Genomic DNA, 18,525 nt, shown 5'->3' with positions numbered 1-18,525 from the left:
GATCACTATCCACACCTCTACCCATGACCACTTGCTTACTATTTCATCATTTTGTGTTTATCCCAAAGGCAACATCCTGTTTTACTGGTCTGTGCAGTTATACGCCACCTACTGTATTAGTGGGACTACAAACTAAGGGGTACGTACGTTCCAGCGAGGTTTCTCACTTGCACTCAGAATTTGTTCTGTCGTTTCATTTCTTTAGTTGGGGGGGGGGGGGGTGTGTCTCATGCTTAACTGCCAGCGTTCCTCCCGATTACTCTGTATGTTTTCTACTTCTCGTACTAAGTTGTTATTTTCCGTGGATTGGGACAGTTAATTTCTGACAAAAACGTTTAGTAGATGTAAGCCTATGAGAACGTACTCACCCACTCCGCAGGTCGAGAAAGACGAAACATCCTTTTTACAGTACGATAGACTCGTCAAAGTGCAGTATGGGTTATCTTTATGCCGTAAAGCTCGTATATATTGCTGTGGACTTCTTTCCTAAATGGTTTTAATTTTGACTGTGATAATGCTTTTCAAATGTAATGTCCATAAAGTATACTTCAGGAGTCGTTCATATTTTGCGATCAAAAATTCGTTGCGCCTCGTAGTTGGAGTGGTCCGTGTTGAGTTTAATTGTGGTCTGTTGAGGTAAATTTCAATAAAATTTGGACTAGGAGGATATTTGCATGTTCCTCTTCAGCCCTCGGTGTACGGCTTTAATGAACACGTTATTGCTACTGTTAACGTAGCACGCGTGCTTGTTCAGCTTGGCGACATTAAAAATCAGCGCGTGAGGGTGTTAATGGACAAAACCTCACGTACACGTTGGCTTGTAGTTAGTAACGAACTCAAACGAACAAACAAACAAACATACAAACAAACAACTATACTCTTTCTCGCATCAATTTTTAAAAAGTAATGGCATATTTTTTTCCAATTACATTCATATTTTTAATTCACATCGTGACCATGTTCGACACAGTTAATTTAAACCCTGTGAAACTGCACAGCGGGAGGAAATTCTGCTACTCTCTCAGCAACTACAAAACAGTTCTAATGCTTTATAAATGTTCCAATATTTCTCTGCTGTGAAATAACCGTCACGTCTACTTGCTGCGATAGAGACTGCGCTGCATAAATATTGATCTTCATTCTCCTTTTCCTGTTGCCATATCTCAAATTAAGCAAGCGACGTAATTGGGAGATCCGAAGTTCGAATTCTATCACTGACAGTCAAATTGAGTGCAATTCTGTCAGGTTTTTCCGTACTGCGCTTGTAATATTTCTGCTCCAAAAGCTCGTTCAATGCAGTTACATTCATTAGCTTGTAATACAAATTCACTGCTGTTTGGAGAAAGTGAAACACCAAGACCAAGAGCTGTGATCACAATGCAATTTATTCCACAGATTATGGACATGACAAGACACACATGATTACAATTACAAACCTGTATATGCACGGTGACTGGAACTTCAGTACGGTGTAAGTAGTGCCACCACGCGCTGCAGTCAGAGCCTGTAGACTTCGTGGCATGAAATCAAAGAGCACCTGAATATGCTGCTGGGGAATACTCTGCCATGCGATTTGTAGTTGCGTCCACAAATCATCAACAGTGGCTGCAGGAGGACCTGAACAAACAAGTTGCCGACCGACCATATCCCAGACATGTGCGATGGGCGACATGCCAGGCGAACGGGCAGACCAGGGAAGCAGTGGTACCCGTCGTTCTTCGAAGAAGGCTTGCACATTCCTCGCCATATGCGGCCGGGCATTGTCCTGCTGGAATATGGCGTTTGGAACGGCCTGCAGTAGGGGCAGTGCCTCGGGCTGTAAAACCTGCCTGATGTAGCGGTAGCTGTTCAGATTGCCCTCAAGACGTAGAAGGCGAGATCGCTTGTTGTAGGCAATAGCGCCCCAAACAATCATACCTGGCGTTTGTCCGCTATGCCGGTCATCAGTACGGTCTGCTCGATTGGGTTCACCACGGCGGCGTCTAACGCGTATGCGCTCATCACTGTAGGACAAGTTGAAGCGGGACTCGTCCGAGGACTCTGCATTTTGTCACTCAGCACGCCAGTGTCGGTGTTCACGTGCCCATTGCAGACTATGGCGTTGGTGGTTGCTGGTCAAAGGAAGCCGACGCAATGGCGTGCGTGGCACCAGTCCAGTCCTCAAAAGACGGCCTCGACTGTCGATGCAGACATGTCCACACCCGTTGCAGTGCTCCAGCGTCGGCTCCAGGGTCGACTCCACCGTCGAGCCATCGCTGTGGACGAAGCTGTTCTGTCCGTTACGGTCAAGCGGACAAGATGGCGGTCATATCGCGCTGTGGTCACATTGTGTCGTCAGTACCCTTTCAGCGCTGTGTACTGCCTCTTCTCTCCACTGATTCCATATGCGCCTCACTGCTGAAGCAGCGTGCCCTGTACGATCCGCAATGTTACGGAACGACAGACCCATCTCCCGGAGCCCAATCATTCTGCCCCGTTCGAACGCACTCACATGCTGATATTCCACCCTGTGATGTCGGAGAGGCATAGTGGCATTTGGGTACACGTTTCCACTTCGTATGACGGCTCCACACCGACTGAGCGTTGCGGAACACTGACCTGGCCGATCACACACAGGACGGCATTGCTGGGCCTACGTGCACAGCATCTCTCTGCAATTTAAATCACTTATTATGGTTCGTTTGTTCTACACGTAATCTGATTTTGGCGTGTTTCAGACCATTGCTTCTGAGTGCTTCACTTTCTCCAAGCAGCAGTGCATATACAGTAAATACTTATTACTGAAGTGATGGCCGAAACAATAAATAACTCGAACGAAAAGGAAATTATTAGCGAAATCACTCAAGTGCAAATGAGGTATACATGGCACCAATCTTAACGTAATATTAGGTTCCGAGAGAGTAGAGTCATCTCCGTACAGGCCATGAAGGCCCTTAGAGGGGTGGGAGGTAAAGGCTTCCACTACCCTTAACTTGGGTACTTGATGGGATAGAGTAGTTAACTCTACAACCGGCTACCATTGCCCCCAGCAGTTAACTGGTGAGTGAACCTCAGGACCATACGACCTCCGTAAATGAAAATCTACTTTCTTAAACTTTTGGACTTCCTGATGAGGAATCGAACCCACGTCTTTCCGGGTGAACCGAGCACGCCTTTACCGCCTCGATCAGGCAGCCAGTGAACTGCAATCACATTCTCTACGCTCTTCATGTAACCCACTTTCGTAGCCACGTCGGTTGCTCGATAGGAAAGATGCTCTCTTCGGAAATACTAGGGCAAATCCTGTCTCTGACATTGGTTATACTGGTATGATGTCCTTCAACCACTGGTTCTTTCCAATCTACCCAAGAGAAACGCTGAGGTAGAAACTATTTCAAGTCGTGAAGCGTCTTCTCACTTCCTCGATCGGAATCAGGCAGTCTTCACAAGTTTCTAATGTCTCATTTCTCACTAACCAAACATCACAAATAATGTTTGTAAGTATGTAATGATTGTAGCAGTGACTGCGATGTGTAAATATTGATCTTCATTATCATGTTCCTGTTGCCATATCTTAAATGATGTAAGCGGCGTAATTGAGAGATCCGAAGTTCGAACCCATCACTGACAGTCATACTCTCTGTAGTTCTCTCTTTGTAATGTTTGTAAGTTTTAGAATGCGTAACACGAGACTTTGATTGCGTGTGGCCGTTTCTTATACGCTCGTGAAATTGGACTGAATCATATCCCGTTCAAATCTTCGTGCTCTAACTTGCGGGGATGAGGAAACATTACTTCAGTTCTGTCTTGTTCTCTAAGAATCGTCAGTACCTGTAAGGTGTAGAGGTTTAAAGTGGTCTTTAATAATTACGTTGATTTTCTTTATCCTACGTCTCGTGATTCCCAGATTAAACAATTTAGCAGATAAGAACACTTCTGGAACTCGTTATTAACCATTACATTAGAGCAATCGTCTGAAGAAGCCAAAGATAGTATATAGTTGGATAGAGTCGCTTGCCTCATATGCTCAAGCGTCCGTGTTCGTGACATTTCAGAATGCTTAAATGCGGGAGAATTGTTTCAGTAGATTTGCTAGCTCATTAAAAATCTTATTAAGAGTGAAACCCCGATACTTCAGAGTCTTTTCAGTCATTTAATATTTTATATTATGAAAAGTAACTCATTTGAAAAATTCAAATTTCTCTCTCATTACGGTCAACAGCCGTGAGGCTTTGCATTCTTCACATTTCTCTGCTTTCCTTTTTAGTTCGTAGTAGGAATTCAAATTTAAGCCAAAAATAAAAGCATGGCAGTTAACATACGAACGTTTACTGTGTACCCCATTGAGTCTGTCAATACGTGCTCAATAATGAATGATCTCTCCTAAATGAAATATCATTTTACATTTATTATAAATCTATGAAATAAATGGACATTTTAGGAGTTAGAATTCTCTCCTGTAACATTAAAAGAATGTTGGTTAAACCTATAATGAAACGCTACCTTAGCGTTCAGAAGCAAGGTAAGAATGAATAAGTGTTAAAACCGTTGTTTTCTTGTGGAAGGGATTTCTTTCGGTTGGCACGAAATAACCAGAATTATTCGAAACTGGATTTTACCCGCGGCACCGCTTCCGTCGACCAGGTTTTGCGAATCCAAGCAATTGCGTCCCTAGAGTTTCACAAAAAATCAAGTAGGGCGGAAAAGTGTACCAGTTGTAGCTATGGCAATAAAATTAATGTGAGTAAATCTTGGGAGATAATACTTCCGGAGTTGACTAATGTTGAATCAAACAGCTGCTTTTGTTACTGTTTATGATGAATTATTATAGGCCTATTTCCGCAAGTATAGGAGTTGGAAAGGTATTACTTGCAGTTGACTAACATAAGCTTCTGTTGTCGCCTCCACTTGCATGGAAATAATAATTCTGCCACTATGATTGTTTTTAAGACAGAGATTCGCTAACGAATTTGGTTCACATTGGCGAAGACGTGGAAACATGTAGCTGTTTAGTTGACGGCTTCCTTACACTCATCTGATCTCGTAAGTCTTTCATAGAACATTTTATACTTGAGCATATCTTCGTCGTTTTAAGCAGCGTTAGGCCGTATCTCATGAATGCTCTTTCCTTACCCTGCGCAGGGTTTCTATTATTAAGAAATATAAAATCTGTTATTGTGAGCGACATTTTAAATATAGGTGTGTAGCCCTTTGGACTTCTATGCTGTACGATTTTTACACATTAGAGTTTGTGGATGCCTTTAACGGTTTAGGCAGCCTAAGCCGAGAAAATATTCGTGTGCCGTCACTTTCATCGAATTACTTGGAAGAAACCGTTATTGGTCCGATTCCTTTCATCACAGTTCAATACTTAATACATGAAAAACCTTTCATGGGAGGTCCTCTAAGTAACAGAGAAAGCCGCATAAAAAGTCTCCCGAGTGGTTCTCGAGTTATAGAATGCTCTTCCCATAACTAGCACAGGACTTCTACCGTTAACAGCCCTAAATCTAATTATGGTCACGTTTTTTGCTAATTTTGTTTTACGTCGCTCCGACACTGATAGGACTTACGGCGACTAGGTCAAGTTTTTAGAGGAATCTACACTGATCAGCAAGAACATAATGAATACCTACCTAATAGCTGTATGCCCACCTTTGGCACGGATAACACCGGCGACGTGTCTTGGCATGGAAGCATTGAGGCCTTGGTAGGTTGCTGGAAGGAGTTTGGCATCACCTATGCACACACAAGTCACATAATTCCCATAAATTCTGGGGAGGAGGCGATGAGCTCTGACGCCGCGTTCAATCACATCCCAGATCAGATGTGTTCGATCGGGTAAAGATCTGGCGAGTTGGGGGCCAGAACATCAATTGTAACTCGCCACTGTGTTCCTCGAACCACTTCATCACACTCCTGGCCTTGTGACATGACGCATTATCTTGTTGAAAAATGCCACTGCCGTTGGGAAACATGATCGTCGTGAAGGGGTGTACGTGGTGTGCAACCAGTGTATGATATTTCTCGGCTGCCATGGTGCCTTGCGCGAGCTCCACTGGACCCATGGATGCCCACGCGAATGTTTCCAGAGCATAATTGAGCCGCCGGTAGCTTGTCTCCGTCACGCAGTACAGGTGTCAAGGAACTGTTGCCCTGGAAGACGACGTATTCGTACCCTCCCATCGGCATGATGAAGAAGGTATCGGGATTCATCAGACCATGCAACGCTCTGCCACTGCGCCAACGTCCAGTGTCGATAGTTACGTGCCCATTTTAGTCGTAATTGCCGATATCGTGGTGTTAACGTTGGCACATGCATGGGTCGTCGGCTGGGGAGGTTCATCCTTAGGAGTGTTCGGTGCACTGCGTGTTCGGACACACGTGTACTCTATGCACCATTAAAGTCTGATGTTAGTTCCGGCACAGTTCGCCGCCTATCCTGTTTTACCCGTCTGCCCTGCGTACGACGTCCGACATCTGTAATGAGGGGTGGCCGTCCAACCTCTCGACGTTTGGACGTGGTTTCACTTTGGTTTCGTCACTTGTTGAAGGCACTCACCACAGCACTCCTCAAACACCCGACAAGTTGTGCAGTTTCCGAATTGATCGTGCCGAGCCTCCGGGCCATCACAATCTGCTCTCGGTCAAACTCGGATAGATCGCGCGCCTCCCCCATTCTACAAACGGACAGCACGGTCACTGATATTACGTGCACTGTGCGAGTGTTGTCTGACTAGCAGTCATCCCTCGTCAGGTGACGCTGCTATCGCCTGGACGGGTTTATATCGATATGAGGTAGGTGGTCATAATGTTCTGGCTGATCAGTGTATGTGCTCCCATGGACTTTTTTTTGTAGTTTTTATGCTTTACAATCCTTACCCATGTAGTTTATGAATAAGTTCAGTCTAATGGTTTAGGTATCGTAAGCCGATAAAATTTTGGCTGGCGTAATTTTCTTCGAGTTGTTTCGCAGAAAAGGTTTCTGGTCGATTTCCATTCATCACAGTTCAATATTTTGTACACGGAAACCTCCCTCGAGAGATTCTATTGCCGACAGCGAAAACCGTATAAAAAATCTCTTCCCGGTCGGACTGAGTGGCTCAGGCGCTTAAGGCACTGGCTTTCTGAGCCCAGATTGGCAGGTTCGATCGAGACTCAGTCCGGTTCAGATACGTCAGCTCTGTTTCGGTAGATTTATCGGCACGTAAAAGAACTCCCGCGGGACAAAATTCTGGCACCTCAGCGTCTACGAAAATCCGTAAAACTAGTTAGTGAGACTTTAAAAAAGAATAACATTATTATGTTCTTCCCGTATATAGCGTAGGATATCTACTGTTAACGAACACGGAAACTGTGGTCGAATGGTTTAGCCAGCGTAAGCCAAGAAATTGTTCGTGCAGTCACTTTCTCAGAGCTTTTTCTCGAAACAGTTACTGCTCAGCTTCCTTTCATCACACTTCAATATTTAATACATGAAAACCTTCGTCGCGATTTCTTCTAGGTAACAATGAAAACCTCATAAATATCTATCCAGCGGTTCTCTAGTTATAATGGTTTAGGCAATGTAAAGCCGAGCCTCACGAGCGTTCATTCCGTACCTAGTACATGATTTCTGCTGATACAAAAATAAATTAGAAACTGTTATTGCGGACCACCTTGTAGATACATGATCCCGGGAACTTTTTGTAGAACTTCGTATGCTTGCTATTCTTAGGCATATAACTTACGGATATATTTAACGGTTTATGCAGCGTAAGCGAGAAGTTGTATCACGTAGCGTTTTCCTACTTGTTGTTTCGCTTAGCCCGTTACTGCTCGGTTTCTTTTCATCACATTTCAGTATTTAATACATGGCCCTGGAAATTCTCTAGGCAACAGCAAAAACCACACAAACATCTGTTGAGCGGTGTTCGAGTTATGGAATGCTATTCCCGTACTTAGCACAGGATTTCTGCTGTCAAAAAATTTCCATACTTAGCACAGGATTTCTTCCGTCAAAAAATACAAAAATTGTTATTGTGGCGGGACTTTCAAAGATAGGTATGTAGTCTTGAGGACTTTTACATAGGTCTAGAACTTGTTATGCTCTACAATTCCTGCCCTATATATCGTGGTTATCTTCAACGGTTTAGGCAGCGTAAGCAGATGGGCCTACAGTTTTCTCCTGGCGTCATTTCCTTCGAGTCGTTTCTTATAAATCGTTACTCCTCGGTTTCCTTTCATTACAGTTCAGTGTTTTAATTCACGGCAACCTTCCTTTGGAGATCCTCAATATAACAGCAAAAACCACATAAAAATCCATCCTACCATTCCGGAGTTACAACCAGACAGCAGTACGTACGTACATACATACATACATACATACATACATACATACATACATACATACATGCATACATAAGTATGTTGAGTTTTATTTATGTAGGAAATAGATGTTTTATTGAATTTGTTTATGTTCATGAGGTTAGAAAGAATTCCACATTTCATATCCTACGTAATCAATTTGCTACTGACGGTGTGAAGAAGGAGCTTCTCTTAGACAAAATATAGCTCTTTGATGTAACGTGAACAACCTAAAATGCAATGGAGATCTCTCCTTCTTTGATTTCGATTACCTAATGCTGTCACCCAAGACCCATACACGTTTCATAATGATGTTCATTAGGAAAGCATACACGTTAGTTTTTAATGGAGGAGAATATGGGTCGGTTTACATGTTGGGGAAACAAACCAATGTCTGATCAACATCGGAAATTTCACATCATGTTCATTGTGAATCACTGGTCTCTGTTTTGTCGTTAAGCTCAAAGCAATATGCCGATTTTCATCGTCCGCAGATTCTAAACGTCGATATAATTCGCCACGACCTAGAAACAGTAGAGTGAACGCATACAATGATGGTGAGCAAATGAAACCGTACAATTTGATTTGTTGGTGTTGTAGTGTTGTCAAATCGCATGTTGTAAATCACAAAAGCAATCTGTTTACAGGAGCCAACTTAATGAGGGCGTACTTCACTAATTAGGCAGATGCCTTTATTTAGTTACATGTCGCGAGATTTATAGTGCATTGTGTGTAGTGTCGCAATTTTATTAACTATTACTCATTGTGGTGATGAGTCAGGACTGCGTGCTCAATGCATATTCTTCCGTTATTGCCCCCATTATCGCCATGCCTGTTTGAATTTATGCTCTATCGACTCCGAGGGCGACCATTTGTCTCTTCTGAACCTCTGTTGCCAGCTTCGTGTGCCAGACTAGTCAGTTGCCATCTCTGCAAGTTTCACTTATTCATAACTAAGGCGAGCTTATCCAGAAAACTTCTGCTCTTGCTGTCATACTACGCCGATAACTTTTTATATCCATTTGATGTTTCTGTTTTTAGAATTTGAATGTTGAGGCTGAGTCTATATAGAACACTTCGACGACATTTGTTAGTGGACCCTCATAAACCCCTTTAAAAAAAATATGGACGTCTTTTCCTATGCTTTGACCCGTACTAAATCGTTGTCATGGATCACAAGGGAAGTCAGTATCAGGTGTTCAAAGAAATAATTTTCATCAAGGATCGTCAACCAAAGAATAGCCCCTACTAGCAATTCTATCCTATCCATAATACATGACAGTATATATATCTAGGTCCCCTTAAGAAGAAATGATTGCCTCTTTGTAGGCTACTTCTTAAAACAGTATTCACCACCATCACCACCACCACCACCACCACCACCATCACGACCATTGGAGCTGGAGTAGATTCCCTGAGCTTTAAGGAGAGAGAGAGAGAGAGAGAGAGAGAGAGAGAGAGAGAACGTGTATCTCGCACCTGATCAAATATAGAATAACTATTTCCTGAAAAGTACAGCCCAACTGGCAGGTTCAGATTTGGCTCTGGCTGGTGGTGTTTGAAAGTGCTGAATACGCCAGCCTCATGTCGTTAGATTTATCTGCACGTGAAGAAATGGGGGACAACTTTCTGGCACTTTGGTGGCTCTGCAAATCGTAAAAGTAGTTAATGGGACGTACACCCAATATAAATACAGTGCGAGTTTGTTATTCACTCCTTTTGTATAGCGTAACGTACTCTCAGTTAAGGAATCGAATTTAAGGTCATCCTTGTTACGGCAGCTAGTTAGTGTAAATCAGTACAAGAGCCCATTAACAGACTGACCAGTTGCTCTGCAGAGAAGTAGTGAAACTATTAACCCACCCTCCTCTTCTGTCGAACTGCCGATTTAATTTAACGCCCTTCCCCTCCCTACTGTCATTATTTTTGTCAGCCTCTCTACAGAACCCCCCAAGCTTGAATATTATAATAGCCCGCGTGAATTTTTTTGCCTTGCTCAGCAAATCGTGCTCTGCTTACGTATGACGCCTATACTGCAAACACAGGCAATTTTACTGTCATATCGCTTCCTCGACGCGGAGATAATGTACGGTATGATCCAACTATAGTCCAATTAAATCATTATGAGTTATTTTAGTGCTCACAACATCATCATTTTCCTTCAGGTAATGCTTCGCATAGGCAGGTATCGATAAACTGTTGTCTTGTTGCTTAGAATCAATGAGTATAGTGGACCAAGAAGCACATGCACGAACTACCTGTAGCTTTGTTAGACCATAGATCTGCATTGAGGGCAGTCGCCTTGGTGGCATATTTCCTATTTATTTACGAAGTTTTTAACACCTGTGTAAGTTATGACCAAGGCTATTACTTTTATTGAGCTTGAGGAAACTTGTGGCTTCCAAAGTTACAGTTGTTTTCATCCTCGGTTTCTTTCCTGTGGTCTCCAGTTTCAACCCAGAAAACCCTTAGTATCCTTGGATTTTTTCTCAATACTCTGGTAACCATACGAACCCATTAGCCCTTTAACTACAATCACAGGAAGGAAGGAAGGAAGGAAGGAAGGAAGGAAGGAAGGAAGGAAGGAAGGAATGAATGATCATTTAATGGATAAACGATCGAATTTTGGACATGTCTTTGGGAGAAATATTATTGGGAGCAAAATAAAATGGAGACCCAAAAAAAATGTATGTAGAAAAAGTGGCAGGTAATTTGAAGGTCTTGCAGTCAGTCGAACGAGAACATGAAAGTAAGGAACCGCTGGCGAGTTTTCATGGAAACGTCGATAAAGTACAGCTTCTAAATGAAAAGGCGATATCATATATTTGTAGTTTACGATCATGAGGCTGGAGTAAAAGTAAAACTACTCATCTGCCTTCTTACTTCCTCCCACTGTTTCTCCCACTAATTCGTGATTATTTCCTAAGTTACCACTTATGTCCTTTGTTTTTTCCTAATATCCTCTCCCATATTGTTAACGTTCCTAACGTTCTTCCTACTGCTATCCGCTAGTGGGTGGGGACGATGGAACACATCCACGTATCCCTTGGCTGTCATAAGTGGCGACTAAAAGGGGAACCTTGGGGTTCAACTTCCGAGCGTGGCTTGGCGACCACGGAGTCCTAGATAAATCTGACACAGCGTCTGCTAATTAATGCCAGGCACCTCACTTTCATCTTTCCTAACCGAGTTCCGTGATCATCTCTTGTTTCTTTTCGATCCTGACAGTATTTGGTTTGCGAGGACTAGGGAGTCTTTTATGCTTACGCCGTTCGTCACCCTTCGCTTCTTTTCCGATACCTTCATTCTTCGAAGGTTCGTACCTCTTCCTTTTGCCTTACTGATTAGAGTTGAGGGAGGATGGTTGCCCATTTGTACTTCCTCTAAAAAGATTAATCGTCACCAGCTTCTACTACAATCACTGTTAGGAGACGCCAGAGTGTCGGAATTTCGCCCCGAAAATTGTTTCTTTAACGTGCCGTTATGCCTACTGACAATCCTTTCACACGAATAAGCGCTCTTACGTGGCATTGGGATTTGTGTACGCGTCTTTCGGTATCTGTTGGCTAGTAAGCGAAGTATTAATTACTCCAGTACAAATCATGTTTATGATACGAACCTTTATAAAAACTTCATGTGTGCTGAGGAACTACTTTCTGGTGCATCATCATCTTATCATCTCAGTGCTCTCTTCTTCAGAAGCTTTTAGAAAAAAGTTAAAACTATAAACGATAAGTTGTTATGTCAATCTTACAATAAAGTCTACTTATAAGAGATTTATAAAGTTTGAGGGAAGTTGGACTCTATACAACTTCAGCGCAAAGGAGAGAGAAATAAGATCTTTTCATGAACTTTTGTAGAAACTGGGCCCTGTCGTGTACCTGTGGTTGAGTGGATGTGGAGTCCGGCTCCGTGGCTAAATGGTTAGCGTGCTGGCCTTTGGTCACAGGGGTCCCGGGTTCGATCCCCGGGAGGGTCGGGAATTTTAATCATCATTGGTTAATTTCGCTGGCACGGGGGCTGGGTGTATGTGTTGTCTTCATCATCATTTCATCCTCATCACGACGCGCAGGTCGCCTATGGCGTCAAATCAAAAGACCTGCACCTGGCGAGCCGAACATGTCCTCGCACACTCCCGGCACTAAAAGCCGCACGCCATTTCATTTCAGTGGATGTAGTTAATTGGACATTTTGGCGTGCATTATGTATGTATGTATATATGTATGTATGTATGTATGTATGTATGTATGTATGTCCAACCTTTGTCCCGTTTCTTTACGGGGTCAGGTATGAAGTGAGATGAATCCGTAGCGAGTTTTTATGACCGGATGTCCTTCCTGAAGTCAAACTCGTCAGAGGAAGGGAGAGGGTAAAACCCGGTGCCGGCACATAGCCTACTCATGCCGAATAACACCATGAGGTCTGCTCAAGGCTTAACGTCTCCATCCGACGGACGAATCACCATATGCCCTCACTCCATGTGGACACTGCTGAGAGGTTTGGAATTGAATGCAGACTTCCGGCACGCAGTCTCATGATCAGCAATTGTATACTACCACCTCTCCTACCCTGTCGGTCAACAATCTGATGTATATTTTTTCGACCAACTGAACTCTAATCGTGTAGCTACTGTGTCCTGTAACCTGTAACAATATGGGATTGATCCTAATCCATTTTCCTCATGTTATTCTGCTTTTCTGTTGTAACGTGTAATGCATTTCGTAATTTTGTCATATTGTGTCATGTTTTTGTCTTCTCTATTTTAGGGATAATTTTACTGACCGTGTAGTTAGGGCCGCGCAGCTGTGAGCTTGCATCCGAGAGATAGTGGGTTCGTACTCCACTGTCGGCAACCTTGAAGATGGTTTTCCTTGGTTTCCCATTTTCACACCAGGCAAATGCTGGAGCTGTACCTTAATTAAGGCCACGACTGCTTCCTTTCCACTCCTAGGCCTTTCCTATTCCATCGTCGCCATAAGACCTATCTGTGTCGGTACGACGTAAAGTAATTGTAATATATATATTGAACTGTTACCGTTGATATGTTGTAAGCAGTAAGTATGGATTATGTTAATCCTAATATTAGTATAATGTTTCCTTGTGGATATTTCCTTCAAACGAATTTCATACATAACTGTTATATCTATGTCCTATCAAGTATATCATCTCTACCATTATACCACGTTGAACCTGATTACTTTTAAATAATTAGTTTGAGAGAGTTATTGCTTGTGATGGTAGTAAAGGTGGAACGCATAGAATTGATAACAATGTCCGCGTGGGAGGATTACACTGGTACCTGACGTTAAATGAAACGTCAATCGGGATAATGATGTCACTATTTCACTGCAGTTAGCGAACACACAAAAGGCTTTGAAGATGCACAAATAACCTAGATCCAGAGTGCAACGCTCGAAGAAACTTGTCAGAATTGAGCATGTCTGTTCACTGGTTATACTTGTTCACTGTTTAACATCGTCTTTTGTGGACTTACTTTAATATTATGCATAATAATTAAATACTGCCTAGTAACCGAGCGGAGTGGCCGCGCGTGTGTACGTGCTACAGCTATGGTACAGCTCTGCATTATAGAGACGAGTGGGTTTGAACCCCACCATCGGGTGTCCTGAGAATAGTTTTCTATGGTTTCCATTTTCCTTCCCAGCCATATGCCGGGACAATTCCTATTCATAGGCCACAGTCTTTTCCTTCCATCTCATCATCCAATTTCATTCTCCATCATTCATCTTCGTTCGCTTCTCAACTGAGTTTGGCATCTGGAAGGGCATCTGGCCGTAAATGAAATGGCATATGGCTTTTAGTGCCGGGAGTGTCCGAGGACATGTTCGATTTGACTCCCGTAGGCGACGTGCGCGTCGTGATGAGGATCAAATGATGATGAAGACACATACACCCAACCCCCGTGCCAGAGAAATTAACCAATGATGGTTAAAATTCCTGACCCTGCCGGGAATCGAACCCGGGACCCCTGTGACCAAAGGCCAGCACGCTAACCATTTAGCCATGGAGCCGGACATCTGGCCATAAAAACGTGCCATATAATTTCATCTCACCCCATCCCCGACCCGTTAGCAAGAAACAGGACTAAGAGATACACATACATGCAGTTATATAATGTGCAGTACTCTAATTTTATCACCCACACGACACGAATTCGGTGACGTTCTGAAGCAACCAAGCCCAATTGAAGTTCGCTTAAACTGCTCTAGAAAGAGGGACAGCAGTCACCCAAAGTATTGTATTTTGTAGAAGAACGCTTGTTCCAACCGCGATATGGGACAGTCGTTTTCTGTCTTAGGAACGTCCATTAATGAGGGAAAGGGAGATCTTAGAACTCGAAAAGAACAATGTTCATAAGAGAGTGATGCGTAACTTGTACTAATATGCCTTGACTAGTTCTTTTTTTTTTCATAGAGGTATAATGGCGGAGGAGAAGGTACCACGTCTGTAATAAGTGAGGCAATGTCTCGGCAACTACTAGATAACATGAATCTGTGATACGTGGGTCCCTATTGTATGAAGAATAGAAATCTTATATTTCGGCACAAACATGGGATTGTTTTCGGTGTTATTGCGTATAAGAAACAAACAATATGACCATATTTCGCATAAAAACGAAAGAACGTCTTTCTACATAATATTAAAAACATTGTAACGGGGCTGTGTTTGGGTCACGGCCTCAAGTTCCGACGTAAAATACGTGCCCCGTAGTAGGTATTGTCGAAATAAATGATCTAGTCGGTGTTGATTTTAGATTCTATCGTTGACATCTTATTTCATAATTGTAAACAAATTTACACATCTTCAAAACCAGACTTGCGCAGCTGGGTGCCCGTTGAGAGCAGCGCAGTGCGCCGGACTGGCTTGAGTGAAATGTGGGCAGCTCACCTGTTATAAGCGTACGTCACAGCCGAGTGAGAGGGCAAATACATTCGGCACGGCATAGGAGCAGTAACGTTCGATTGTGACTACAAAGTTTTCCGTGCACTATTTTCAACGAAATGTTGATTGGAGTATAGTATAAAGAAGGCACTATAATGGCAAAAATAACCTTTCTTATACACTCATCTTTGATTTATTTCGCGCTGTGTGTTAACAGACATGGTTTTATATTGCTATAACTCACACATTCAGAAAAACGGACTAGTTGCAATTTTTGTATTACAGTGTACAAAGATACGGAGTTCAAGCGTGGGAATGACAGAATTTCCACCAAGAAAAGTAAAATTGTTATTAATTCACTAAAACGTAGTACATAATTGAGCAAGCATTTTACTTAACTTTGCACAGTGTTGTAGTTTTATGTAACTTTCCCTGTTTATTGAGTTTTGAAAAGTAGTATTTATATAAAAATTTATATTCAAACAATTTAATTCGATCATCGCCCAACAACAGTCTCATGGGAATGGGCATGTTTCGTTTTGTAGTGGCGTTCTACATTGTACAGACTGCCCACATTATAAGCATTTTGCTCGGTCTCCTGCTTGCACAAAAAGTACTTTTCTTCCCACTGGCTCTCTGTAGTCAGATTTTTTAATATTTGCTTTACGTCGCACCGAATGTAGTCAGATTATGCGAGACCCTCTTTATTCCTTAGTTTTGTTCCATTTGGAACTCAGATATCGCGGCAATGAGACACTTGCAGACCTCTGCCCGGCATTGACCTTCACAGACTGTGAATTAACCACGAGTTCGCTGTGGCTAAAGCCACTGTCTTCGCCGTACTGTGTCGAGCGCGGGAAAGCAATCAGCTGATCGCTAGGGTGGAACGTTGGTACGTGTGTTAGTTGAGTTGGTTGTGAAGCTTTCGCTGTTCTGTTGAATGCTGGCTGCATACTTACTAAGAAATATGAGAAACTGAGTCGTGCATTTTTAAGTGAAAAGTGCTTAATTAGGGAAGAAAACTTAAATGTGAGCGAGTAAACATGTGAACCTATAGGTTAAGATTAGTCTTCAGTGTTTTAATTTTGTAGTTTATTTGTGTAGTGTTATATTTATAGTATAAAATTAATTGAGGTAGTGCATTAGTGTTTCTTTTATCAACCACGGTGTATATATAATTGGATAAAGGTGATCAGTGAGCGAAATTACCATGTCGAAGAGCTGCTGTGTGCCTGGGTGCGAAGCTAATTATAAACGAGGAGAGTATACTATGTAGGCTTGAAAGTATCAAACAGCAATGTTATTGATGTACATCTTATCTACTAACAGATTCAGATCTTATTTATGAATTACCTCCGGGAGTAGGGGCTGCCTGGCCGAGGTGGTAAAGGCGTGCTCGGTTCACCCGGATGGACGTAGGTTCGATTCCCCGTCAAGAAATCTAAAAATATAGGTTTACTCATCCTACACCAAAAATGAGTACCAGGTTAATTCCTAGGAGCAAAGACGGCCGGGCGTAGAGCTAACCACTCCACCTCACCAAGTGCCGAGGTTACGGATAGTGGAAGGCTTTACCTTCCACCCCTCCAAGGGCCTACATGGCCTGTACGGAGATTGCTACGTTCAGAAGCAAGATATCTGAATCTCCTAAATCGAGGGGGCTTAAAGTTTCATTAGAACTCGGAACTGAGGTGTACATAGGATGTGGTGTGTTAGTGTAAGATAAATTCACGATCGTATTTCTAAATTCAGACAATCCTAAGTATGTCGTGAAAACCTTGGCTTTGAAATTAGTGCAGTTGGCAGATTCGATAATCATTTGTGACTGCGGAAAGAAATTTGAAGTCTTGGCTGGAAATTGTATAGATGTTTGGGTGAATATTTTAAAAAATATTGTTTTCAAAACTCACGCAGACTTGTGTATTCAACCGTTTCAAAGAGAGTAGACCTACTCCATAGAGAAGAAACTGGTGTAACTTCCTCCAAGAGATCTAGGACAGGTGCAGTGTTCATGGAGTGGAAATAGTGAGGCACAGAAATAATTTATATTTATATTACATTTGCAATATATTGTATAGGGAATTGGTTTGTTTTCTATCATTGTGTATGATATGAATGTTCCAGTTGACTAGAAAATGGATAGAAATAGCAAGAATATGTCGGCAGATCTTGTACTCATGGATACGAACGGATATACGCGAGAAATAGAACGTTACAGGGAAATATATTCATTGTCAGAATTAACAAATTATTATTATTATTTAGGATCGTTTCAACCTCATATGGGTTACGATTACACAACTTCCTTGACTGTTCTCTCTCGTTTTACGCAAATACTCCTTCATTCTCTGGCTCGCTTTTGATCGTTCCTCATCCGATAAGCCATTTGACACTCAACATTGGTAATTTTGGAATTCCGAAAAGTCACTCTGTTCTCTCGAATGCGTTTTCGAAACCATTCATTGTACACACATCGCGACATTATACGAAAGTTAGCCATTTTCCGCACTTATTCGCACCACAAGTTTTCAAACGTTTTAATAATTGAATTATTTACCATCTTTGCTCGAAAAAATCACGCACGTTTTATACGTCACGTAGTGCCCAGGGAGCGACAGGATTACACGTTATGGTGTCCCCGTTATCCTGAAGAGTAAGGAACCAGGCAGAGCAAAATTAGGTGCCTTTTTTAAGGATAAAGTCTTTATCATTCTCTGAGCTGTGTGATATAATTCCTTCCAGGACCACGTTTTGCCCGCAGGACCGCGGCCACTCGGTGAGGCCTAGATTCATTGATGTGGCGGAAGGTATCCTAGAGTATCTGGTACCACAAGCCGACAAGCACAGCAGAAGGTCTGCCTTGTTATTCGTTGAAAGGACTGTAGTACGAGGGCATTCAAGGCTGGAAACAGAGAAGAAAATTATTGTTCAGTATGTTTGATTTCCATCCGCTCCTTCAAAATTTTTCATTGAAGTACACCAAATAGGCAACGTCATTCTACCCCCTCAAAAGTATTATTTCAGGCGTTCGAGCTATTTTTTTCCTCCTGTATTGGTGGTGCTGATGTAGCACGAACCCGCTTCTCCAAGTCGAACCACAAATGCTTAATGATGTCCATATCGAGGCTGTTTGGGGGCCACGTCATTAAAGCAAATAATTTCACTATTATGTTCGGAGAACCAGTATTTCACAATCCTGGCAATGTGGTATGGCGCATTGTCATCACACCAGTAATCACTGCTGACGTGGACTGATGGACTTGATTCCCATTGACCATTGATGTCGAGATACCGGAT

This window comes from Anabrus simplex, chromosome 1, assembly GCF_040414725.1.
Source record: "Anabrus simplex isolate iqAnaSimp1 chromosome 1, ASM4041472v1, whole genome shotgun sequence".
Taxonomy (NCBI): domain Eukaryota; kingdom Metazoa; phylum Arthropoda; class Insecta; order Orthoptera; family Tettigoniidae; genus Anabrus; species Anabrus simplex.
This window is presented reverse-complemented; position numbering follows the sequence as displayed.